General features: G+C 41.8%; 1 non-coding gene across 1 annotated transcript; it reads right to left on the reverse strand.

Moving 5' to 3' along the window:
* Positions 1-1,121: 1,121 nt before the first annotated feature.
* Positions 1,122-1,312, reverse strand: LOC142425026 (U2 spliceosomal RNA). Its single transcript, XR_012779425.1, has one exon. It is a non-coding gene; the product is annotated as a U2 spliceosomal RNA (small nuclear RNA).
* Between the last annotated feature and the right edge of the window lie 10,098 nt (positions 1,313-11,410).

The following is an 11,410-nucleotide window of genomic DNA, read 5'->3' on the forward strand; positions in this document are numbered from 1 at the left end:
CACCCCCACCCCCACCCGCACCCCCAAGGAGCAGGCTTAGCAAGCACCTGGCTCTTGCAGGAGCTCACCTTCAGAGGGAGGCCTTGAGGAGATCAGTAAACAAAGCAAGATGGCGGGGAGTCGGGGCGGCTTGTTTATGAGGCTGTGTGACATTCATACAGGAGGCGGCTTCTCAGAAACCCATCAGCAGGGCTGTAAGATACCAGGTACACATGGGGCAAGGGTGTCTAGGACAGACGGTCTGTCTATACAGAGACTCATCCAGCTCAAAATGTTCACTGTGCCTTAGCGATGAGGTGACCAAGGTAAGACCAATGCATTTAGAGAGGACAAAATGAAAGAAAGTTTGAAGGTAAGATAACGAATCCACCGGTGCTCAAATAATATAAGGTATGAGCACCCAATCTTGTGCTCTTTTGGGCTGTTTGGTTGTCTTTATTCTTAAACAGAATATGAGGAAGGTACTGTTAAAGTTGAAAATGGCAATATTAGAAGCTACACTATCTGTGGGGTAAAAGAAGCAACGGTCAGGTTAGAAGAACCTGATTGAAAGCAGGTATCTCGCTGCGTTTTGCCTTCATGTCATTGACCTGCAGACCATCACTGAGGTTAGAGCATTGGGATGGCGTGAAGAACGCGCTCTCAGTGGACACACATATTGTGAGTCACATGAGGGGATGAACTGTGGCTACCAAAATGTAAAATAAATTTTGTAAGAAGGTGTAAAGGCATAAGTATGACTTATTAAATGCCTAAAAGGAAAATATTACTATTTTGTTAGATCATCATTTATTCTGACAGTCTGTTAAACCATATGCACAGTCTCCTGAATATGATTTAAATGCTAAGTCCTAATTATGAAACTCTAATTCAAAACAAGCCTGTTGGGAATTAATGTGAATGCAAATGATGAAGCCGGGCTCATTAGGAAAGGGCACATTAATTTTAACTTTGGGCCAGGTGTAAGACGCAATGAACTGATATCACGTTAAAATTAAAAATAAAAATGGGTGAAACTTTAAAAAGATTTTATTCTGCCAACTTAAGAGTTGTCCAGGTATATAACAGGTATCAATTTTCTTTTTAAACAATTTTGAGGTAATTTAAGAAATATAGTTTTTTTTCCGTGCACCATTCCTGGAAGTACTGCAACACCAGGTCGATGCGTGGAGTGGACGGAGCAAGCTCCTATTCCAACTCCCTGCTCCAAAAGCCCATTTAATATATTGACCTCGGATAGAGGACGTATCAGATATTAAACTGATAAGAACAGATACTACACTTGATCTTAGCCCAAAGGCCGAGAAACGATGACATATGGGTTTTTAAGGGCCTTCTGAACTTTTTAGGTCTGATTTTTTTTAGGTTAGTTAGGTCCCGTCTTGTTTCAACAGGGTTTCTTTTTGCAGGCTGAACGACTGGCATCAACTAACTTGCTAAATGTGCTGTGAGGGCCACCACACATGCCCTTTTGTTTAAATTAATCAATCTCTGGGAAAGAATAAAGACAATTCAATTCTACCACTGAACCAAAAAGAAAAATGACTATATCAACGCAAGTGTGAAATTCTTTCCAGTCGGCATGAAGAGGGAATGAAGCTAATAATTACCTCTTGAAATTTCTGTCAAGCAGATCAATATATCCCTTTGTGTACGATAGCCAATATTGTACCATTGTTGGATCATTCATTCATTATTCCTCCACTTTCTATTGATTGAAACTCTATAACCCTGTGCTCAGTCAGCGAACTGTGAACTGGGGATAAAGAGAAAACTAAGAAGCTGCTCAGAAGTCTAGCAGAAGAGCTGGCATTCCAGAGTGCAATGGTACATGTGTTCCACGAACCAGTTCCATGTGCAGAGGGCCCTGGATAAACAGCCTAGGAAAGAAGAGCACATATCAATTCCAAAAGGACTTTGATGTTTATCTTGAGAAGTAATAGCTGCTCTCTACTTGGTTAGGGTGGTAGTCGGAGAGTGAAGGGAAGTGGCTGTCTTCTGGAAGTTTTCTAGAGGGAAAGTCAACAGGATCTGTAGGTGAAACCAAAAGAGAAGAGCTAAGAATGAAAGATTTTGGAGGGTGGCGGGGGTGGGGGTAGGGGAGAACAAGGTTGGAGTTGCTATTTACTGAGCAGAGTTGAGTACGAGCATTAGTTTTGGTTTTGGACATGATCAGTTTGACATGAGCATTAGATACATGGATTTTGAAATAGGGAGTTTGGATGGTTATAATTGGGAATCTAGCCCACGAGGAGCCCTTGAGCAAAGTACCACGTAACGTGAAATGATGAAAAGAAGGCTAACCGAGAAGACTGAGCAGGAGGAAGCGCCGGGGTAGGCAGGGTTAACCAGGACACCTAAAGCGGGCTATGTTGAGGAGGGTGTGCTGGATGCCTAAGAGGCTCAGACAAATAACGCCTGAGTATTAAACACTGAATCTATCACTAACATTGATGAGAGCATCTTTGGTTGGAGAATTGGGATCACAGGTGGGGAAATGGCAAAATCAGGTATAATTTACTCTGGGGAGATATTTCCTGAAAGGGAACAAGGAAATGGGCAGAGCCTGGATGATACCAGAGACGGATGTAGGGCTGAGCTTTCTTCTTTTTTTTTTTTTGTTAAGAAAGTCTGTGGGTTAAGTAAACAATGGAAAGAGAAAGACAAAGGAAAGAAACAGAAGCAGGAGCAGGTACTTTCTACAGAGACATCTCTGAAACGATGGCATCGATTGCTCAGATGCAGAGAATAGTTTTAGGAACCCACATAGTTCATCTGCTAGGAAGCGAGCAAAGGCAGAGGCGATATGTACATGGTAGGGGTGTGTGTAATGGTTGACACATTAGATTGTGGAAACATACTTTAATTTATGTAATCCCAAGTACACCCTTCAAAAACCTTCACTTTCATTTGGTTATTTATATCTTTCCCCTGAAATCTTAGAATGTTCTCAATTAGGGCTGCACTTTAGAAACGCCTGAGAAGTTTCTGAAGAATGCTGAATCCTAAAATCCAAGCAAGTGTTAAGTGATCTGGTTACTGATGCAGTTGTTACAACAATGGCTTCAACTCTATCAAGGATTGGGCGGGTGGGACGGGAAGTGGAGACATAAGACAGTTCCGAGTTCCCTCCAGATTCTTTAGCCCTCAAAGCTACACAGTGGTCTGCGTGGCTTAAAGACAAAAGGAGGAACGTGAAACTGAAGTGGACTTGGACTCTTGTGACCAACAAGTTCACTTCAAACAACCACACACACACACACACACACAAAGTTGGTGTTGGAAAAATCCTAGATATATATATTTTTAAAATCCTATTGTCATAGCACTGAAAGGCCATTCAAAAGTAAACCTGATGGAAATGGAACAATAACAAAATATAGTTGCTGCATCTTTTGAAGGACTTAAATAAAGAGGAAAAATCTTGTGGGGGAAAAAAAAGTGATGAGTTAGAACAGACACCTATGGCACCCAACAACAGCAAAGATCTGTGAGAAGCCTTCAGAACGTTGGCGGAAAAGGACATGGAAAGAGCATGGATTTTTCCATGAACCTTTGGCAGCTCCCTCAAGGGTCTTTACAGATCTTTGAGAACCAGTGGGTTAGGTGGCAGAACATGTTCTGCATGGTGAATCAGTGGACAGTTGGGTGGTTTTGTGTTCTGCTAGTACCCCACTGTGAGGAACAGGGCTCATTGATTTCTGGGGCAAGAGATGATGCGGCTACAGGAGGGATCCCAGGAAGTAGATGCTGGGTCCGAGGTTAATGTGCAAGATGTTCATTGTGGAGGGCATGAAAGGAGGCAAGATTGGGTGGAGTGGCCATGCTGCCGCCATGATACCCTCTGCTGACCCCAAGGAGAGTTGAAGAGAAGGGCGGAGTGTTCCAGCAGCAGCACTCCCTGCATTCCACTGAAATGGCCCTGTCTGCCTCCGCCAGTCACACAAAGGGGGAGGCTGTGACCTCAGGCAAGTTAGCGCTCTGCAGCTGAGGTCAATCCTCATGAGGCTGGCTCCGAGAACCCATCTGTCTACTGCCCTAGGGTGGGTGTGACTCACGGTGAGTCTCTAGGACATAGTGGGCCCATTCCTGAGCTTTTCTGAGGCTGTCAATCTTTCCCCAAACCAAAGTCAAATCTAATCACGTAGACAATTCTAATCCTCAGCATTCCTAAGGACACACTAGAACTGCCTGTTTGGGTTTCTGAGAGTTGACATCTTTGCAAGAGCAGAGAACCTCATCTTTCTCCCATGGAGTGGCTGGTGGGTTTGAACGGCTGACCTGGAGGGATAACAGCCCAATAAGTAACCAACCACACCACTAGAGCTCCTTGTCCTATGAGAAGATGAGGCAAAAAGTCTTTTCTTGAAGGAGTCTCTGAGTGGTGTACCACCGTATTCACCACACTCGCCGTATTTTAATTCTGGTGTCTGAGTGAGACAGGCTAGCTAGAAAAGGGCCGCTTTCTCCGTGAGTCCTGGAGTCTTCTGAGAAACGGGTATTCCACTTTCTGAGTACCTACTTTTGTTGTCAGCCATTTGTTTTACACACAAAACACAGTTGGCTCACACGTCTGATAGATTTTCGTCTGCAAATACAATTGAAGAAAAATAGTTTATAAACATATGACTGTGCTTAGCTCTACTTCCTGCAGTATGTTTTCTGATAAGACAGAGGGGTTGAAATTATGGGGACATTTTAAGTGATTTTTCTTACTGTCAGTTTTAATTTACAGTTTAAATGTGTAACAATGGAAAATTATAGGTACAACTGGGAATATAAAACAGTGGGCACAAATAAGACGTTTGAAACTCGGGTAATGTTCATGGGAAGGTGGAATGTCTAGAACAGCCTGGGATGCCTTGGGTAGTGGAAATGTTTAGCATGCTTGGGAAGGGATGAATTTTGTATTAAACACCTCGTGAGAAAAGGCCTGGAAATCTGCTTTCCCAAATCAGCCATTGAACCCTATGTAACATTGGACCCCCTACTCTGACCCACACAGATCACCTTGGGTCACAATTGACTAGAGAGCAAATAGTTGGTTGTCAAGGACCAGTTTTGTGCTTGACAGCACAGTGTCACTGTAAAGATGCTACATTCCCCTGGAAGATGAGAGCGCCTCTCCAACCAGAGCGAGCAAAAGAAAGAAGTTGAGAAATCCAATTAAAACAGAAATTAAGATAGATGTAGATGTTTATTAAAATAGGAAACTTGTGATCGAGGAAATGCAAATAAGTCTAAAACTTGTTTCTTGTAGCTCTTATTGTTGCAGTGATAAAATCTGTACATATTTTGATGGGGAAAAAACTCCCCACAAGAAATCTTATAACTAAAAAGAGATGCCAGAGGTAGAGGCATGTAGTGAAAAGTATAATCTTCTAACAACCAGGAAGGCTTGCTTGCTGGCCCCTTCCAGGCTAAGGAAGCTGAGGTTCCTGGCTCATACAAGGAAGCCTGGGAAGCTTACTTGATACTCAGATTGCATCTTGAGTAAATGAGGGGAGGAGAGACATTTCTTTATAGGAAGTTATTCTTTGATGAAACTGAAGATCGTCTTGAGACTATTTTAAGCAAGAATAGGCTGATGAGCTCTAGCAAGCAAACTTATCCTGTTTTGAAAGTCATTTATTTGAGTATTGTTGAGGCTCTGTGCAGAAAAATACACACTAGATCAACAGTTTATGAAAAGACCATGTAGGGACATTAATGACATTCCTGAGTTGTGCCTCTGCCATGGCCATGGACTCCTCAGTCCCTAAAGTCCCTGCCTAATCTTTTGAGGTGCTGCTGTCAATTTAGTTGAATACATGTTAGTTTTCTGGATTGGATACCTTGGTTCTTGCTTTGCAGAAGCACTTTTGTAAACCAAGTGACTTTTATGAGGAAAAGGGAAGTTTCAGGTATTCACAGGACATCCAAGGAGCCAAGAGCAGGCAAACCCAAAGAAGCACTCCAAGAGAGGGGCCAGAGAGGAACCTCGGCCCTAGGGACCTGTTGGTGTGCCCCTACCCTCTGACCTGCAAGAGCACACACAAACAAGGGAGCAGTCAAAGAGGGGAGTCAAGGAGGCTTGGCCTTCTGGAGGCAGGCTCTGATCTCCTCTGGCTGGAGAGGCAAGGTTGAAAGTATTGGCTGACCTCATTGGCTGACCCCAGACTGAGTGCACCTGGGTGATGTCACGTAGCTGGAACTAGTCTATGCACTCAGGTGGACTTCCCAGCTGGGCCTAGAGGGCCTGTGTCAGAGCATGCTCAGTTTGGATCTTTCCATAGGTGTCTAGTGGGTGCCTGATTTCTCGGGAGCCCCCTTGTTGTAGCTCTATGCAGGAATCGGGGAAGATAACCCCACTTAGTCCCTATTCTGGCTACCTAACACAGAAAGTCCTTAAAAGTATGGTATTCAAGGTAGACTTTCCCCCCTAGTAGTTAAGTTAAACTCTGGTTTTATGAATGATTCCACAACTTTGTGGTTTAAGGTTTAAAGATGATCTCAGGTCATCCAGTTTTCTTGGCTCTGGGATGTCTGGAGTCCATGAGAATTTGAAATTCTGTCCTGTAGGTTTCTCTTTCTGATCAGAATTCTTCAATGGAATCTGTGCTCAAAATATTCTGTAATGGTAGCTGGGCACCATCTAGTTCCTCTGGTTTCCTGGCAAAGGAAGCTGTGGTTTAGAGAGGTAATTAGCCATAGATTCCATATTCTCCTATTCCTGACCCTTCTTTTCTCTTGTTCCAGCTGTAGTAGAGATTAGTTACGACCTGGGTGGCTGCTTGCAAGCTTTGTAGGCCCCAGACCATACACATGGAATTGGAGTGAAGAACAGATGCACTAAACATGCTATTATGTTTAACAGGGCTAGCCTTTGAAACCAGATTCTGAACCACCAAACCAAGAAACTAAATCTCATTAGGTGTTTGGATACATGAAGGGGTACCCCCCAAAAAACCAGGAATTATTTTCCAAAGCTATGTATTATGCGACCTTTTCAGAACCTCTAAATAGAAAGCTTAATTAACAGTCTGACCTGGTGGTACAAACGGAATGAACTATGAGTCAACATGTTCATCCATTTGGGAGGTTGATGACGAGAGATCCCAGTTCCTAATCATCAGAGTAGGATTTAGAACATTTGTCATTGTGCACTATGTTATTTTTATTGCTCTCAGTGCCCACCAAAACTATAGTCTTGAAGTCCCAGGTTCAGCAACTCCATCTCTTCTTATGGCTAAGAAGTTTTCATATCTCTGCCCACTATATGCTCTACTCTATTCATTCATATATTGGTAAATGCATATGTAGAAACATCCTCTGCCAAACCGACCTATATATATTCCTGGGCATAGTCTTATTATGCTTCCAAGACCTGTTCAACTTGCATGTCTATCTGTGCACCCGCTCACAGAGTATTGCCATTGTTGTTTTGATAATCATTGTACCCTTATTGTCTTTGACTCTGGCATTCCCTTCAGTGTCTTCCTTCACCTTCATTTTTTTGGGGGGGCTGACTTTATTCTCATTTATTGTTGAGCTTTACAATGTGGCCCCCATTTTTGCTTCTAAGTATTTTAAGGTTTTAGCTTGCACATTTAGTTCCTCAATTTGTTTTTGCATATTGTGTAAGGTATGGAACAGGCTTCAAACCTTTCTGAATACAGAAAGGAATTCAATTTTCCCAGCATCATTTACTGAAGAGAGCTTTGGAACCCTGGGACCTACTTAGCATCCAGTCAACTACAGGTGTGTAACTAGCAAATTTAAATGCCAGTGGGATGGGGCTTATGATGACTCATTACAATGATATGAAATAAAGAACATATTATTTTACCTTTTTGTGTGTAGCCTATTACTTACAAATTTTTAAGATTATTTAAGATGCTTTCCCTTGAAAGTGAAAAAACAACAGCATGGCAGAGAAAGAACTGACTTCTCATAAATCTGGAAAAATCAGGTGCCATCAAGCTGACCGACTCGCGGCAATGCTGTGCATATCAATGTAGAATCATATTCCCATAGGTTTTGCAGTGGCTGATTTTTCAGAATTAGACCACCAGGTCTTCCAAGTTGCCTTTGGGTTGACTCTTACTTGCAACCTTTAAGCTTGCAGAAAGAATGTTAACTGCTTACATTATCAAAGGCTTCAAGCAACATAATAGAAACTCAAGGCTCACTGCTATCCTCATGGTGACCCTATATGCCAGGGTAGAACTGCCCTGAGGGTTTCCGACATTGTAACTCAACAGAAGGAGCCCCGGTGGCACAGTGGTTACCCATTGGGTGGTGAGCTGCACGGTCAGCAGTTTGAAACCACTAGCTGCTCTGCAGGCGAAAGATGAGGTTTTGCTACTCCCAGATTTATAGTCTCTCTGCAGCCCAGAGGGGCAGTTCAGCGCCGACCTCTAGGGTCACTATGAGTCTGTATTGAGTTGGTTGATTGAGGCTTTTGTTTTTGGCTTTTTTTTTTAAACTATGGGAGTTGGAAGCCTCCTCTTTTTTACTGTGTAGTGGCTACAGATTTCAAACTGCTGACCCTGTGATTGGTGGCTAAACTGGTAACCACTATGCCAGGAGGGCTCTGATATCTACCAAGTACATAAACTTATTTCTCACCCATCACCAATTTTGGTAATACTGTCAGTAATCATCCTGACCAAACCCAAACCAAACTCACTGTTACCTTGTACACACTGACTCAAAGCAACTCAAAGACAGGGTGCAGCTGCCCTTGTGGGCTTCTGAGACTGTAACACTTAAAGGGAATTAAAAGCATTTTCTTTCTCCCAATAATCCTGACAATGGTCTAAACTAATGAACTCATAAACTAATAAGAACAAACAAACAAAGTTGTAGCTGTTTTCATGGACATATTTATGTGAGATTGTGAGTTTCAATTCCCAAAATATTATGACAACCATAGCCAGGATAGAAACTGATTTGGTGCCAAATATAACATGTGTAGTAACAGCAGTCTTTCACTCAACTGAACCTTCTCAAATTGTCACTACTAAGTTTTGAGACTAATTGACATAATACCAACAGAGATGTTGCAACAAACAGATGCAATGCTGGAAGCTCTCATGTCGGAGCCAGCTGGCGAGTCGAACAGTCCTGAAAGGGGGAGTAAGGATTAAGAAAAAAAGAGAGACAGAAAGTATTGGGAGGGCAACAGTCTGATGGACTGAAGTTCCGAATTTATTTTGCACACTCCTTATATCCATTCAGAAACAACCTGGGGTTACTTATCTCATTGTTAAGCAAGTACATTTGATACACATAGCAACTCTATTTTCTGCCAAGCCAGGCATCCTTGAGAAAATTAAACAACCTGTTTGTCCAGACCTTGCACACTTTCTTGTTTGTGACAGTCTGTTCAAAATGTTAAGTCACAGAAGAATTCAGCAACACTGGCACATAGGTCATGAGAATGCTCAGCTGTTTCAAGGTTGAGTCCTAATGGCCTTCAACACTCTCACTCCTCTATGCCAAGAAAATTGGGAGAGAGATACCTGGTCAAATGAGTGGTAGAGATTCATCTTTGTATCCATAAAAAAAGGTGATCCAACCGAATAAGGAAATTATCTAACAATGTCATTAACACTACACTCAAGTAAAATTTTGCTGATGATAATTAAAAATAAACCTAAGCCGTTGTATTCAAAATTGCCTTATATGCATGGAAAGCTTGACAATGAACAAAGAAGACTAAAGAGTTGATGCCTTTGATTTATGATATTGGTGAAGGACATTAATTATAGCATGGACTGTCAGAAGAATAAATCTGTATTAGAAGTGTAATCAGAATGCTTTTTAGAAGTGAGGATGGTGAGACTTCATTTGGGGATGCTCGGAGGAGGGGCCAGTCCTTGGAGAAGGACATCTTGCTCAGTACAGAGCTGGAAATTAAAAAGACCTTTGATGAGATGGATTGACACAGTGGCTGCACTAATGGGTTCGACTCCAGCAGATATTATAAGGACGGTGCAGGACAGGCTAGTGGTTTATTCTGTTGTACATAGGGTCACTAAGAGTCAGAACTGACTGGAAGCCACTACCAATGTCATCATTCATGCATTACTTTTTCACCCATTAATTACGAAGGCAGTAAGAACATGTTGATTTTGTTCTGATGATAGGAAATGTTAAATTTGTATATAATTAGAGAAATCTGGTTATTTCATGTAGAGGATGTCAGACTGTGTAATATTATTTAACTTTTTCATGACCACTCGTCCATAATAAAAGTGCTGAAAAAAGTTTCTGGGAAAATTATATTTGCAAGCCAGGGAATTGCATGACTGAGTAAAACTGAAGGAAACATGTTGCCAATATATTGCTCTAATGAAAGACATTTGTATGAAGTGGTGCGTTATGCAACTGAGATTGTGAAACTTTAGTCTCATTGAGCTTTCATACAACAAGATAGGCTTGTAATTATACTCACTGCTTTCTTTGAATTATTGGGAAGGTATGATTTGGGGGCATTATGTAATATTTATGTAAATTATCTTCAGGTCAATATAGTGCAAGTACTCATCCTTGATGAACTTTATAACCACTGGTATAAATAAGTGCCACTAACATTTTCACTACTTGGGTTTTGAACAATTATGTGTGGCCACTGAGAGTGACTTTATGTGTTACTCCATGTTATAAAAGTTTCACAAACAAACAAAAATGATTATTTTCCTCATCTCATTCTACCTATTCTACTTCCAGAGCACACTGGTATATATGTAAGTGTCCCACATAATATTTACAAGAAGCCATTATACATAACAAAAGATTACTAACACTCAGTGATTTAGCGTAGCATACAGTCCTTAATGAAAAAGTACTGATACATCACCAAAAATTACAAACATAAAATAATCCAGTCAGGTAAAGGTTTTAGAAGGAGCCCTTCCTCTGCTCAAGCCCTCCCTCAGCACAAGAACACTTTGTTCAAATCTGGCATTCTGTGATGCTCACCTCTCTGACACAATCACTGAAGTAAAAATGGGTGCATAAGCAAATGTGGTGAAGAAAGCTGATGGTCCCTGGCTATTAGAAGATACTGTCTTAAAGGCTTGAGGCCATCTAACAGGGTAGCAACAAAGTTCACATGGAAGAAGCACACTAGCCTGTATGATTATGAGTTGTTGACGGGATCAGGTATCAAGCATTAGAAGACCTCAAACAAGCAAACATATTGATGCAAATGAGGGGGACCAGAGTGGAGACCCAAAACCTATCTGTAGATAATTGGATATCCCTTGGACATCTCCTCACAGAAGGGTCACAAAGAAGGAACAAACCAGCCAGGGTGCAGTACAGCACTAACGAAACATACAACATTTCTTTAGTTCTTTAATGCTACCCCTCCCATGACCCCAGTTCAACCTTACAAATCCGTCTAGACAAGAGCAGGTAC

Source organism: Tenrec ecaudatus, chromosome 13, assembly GCF_050624435.1.
Source record: "Tenrec ecaudatus isolate mTenEca1 chromosome 13, mTenEca1.hap1, whole genome shotgun sequence".
Classification (NCBI taxonomy): domain Eukaryota; kingdom Metazoa; phylum Chordata; class Mammalia; order Afrosoricida; family Tenrecidae; genus Tenrec; species Tenrec ecaudatus.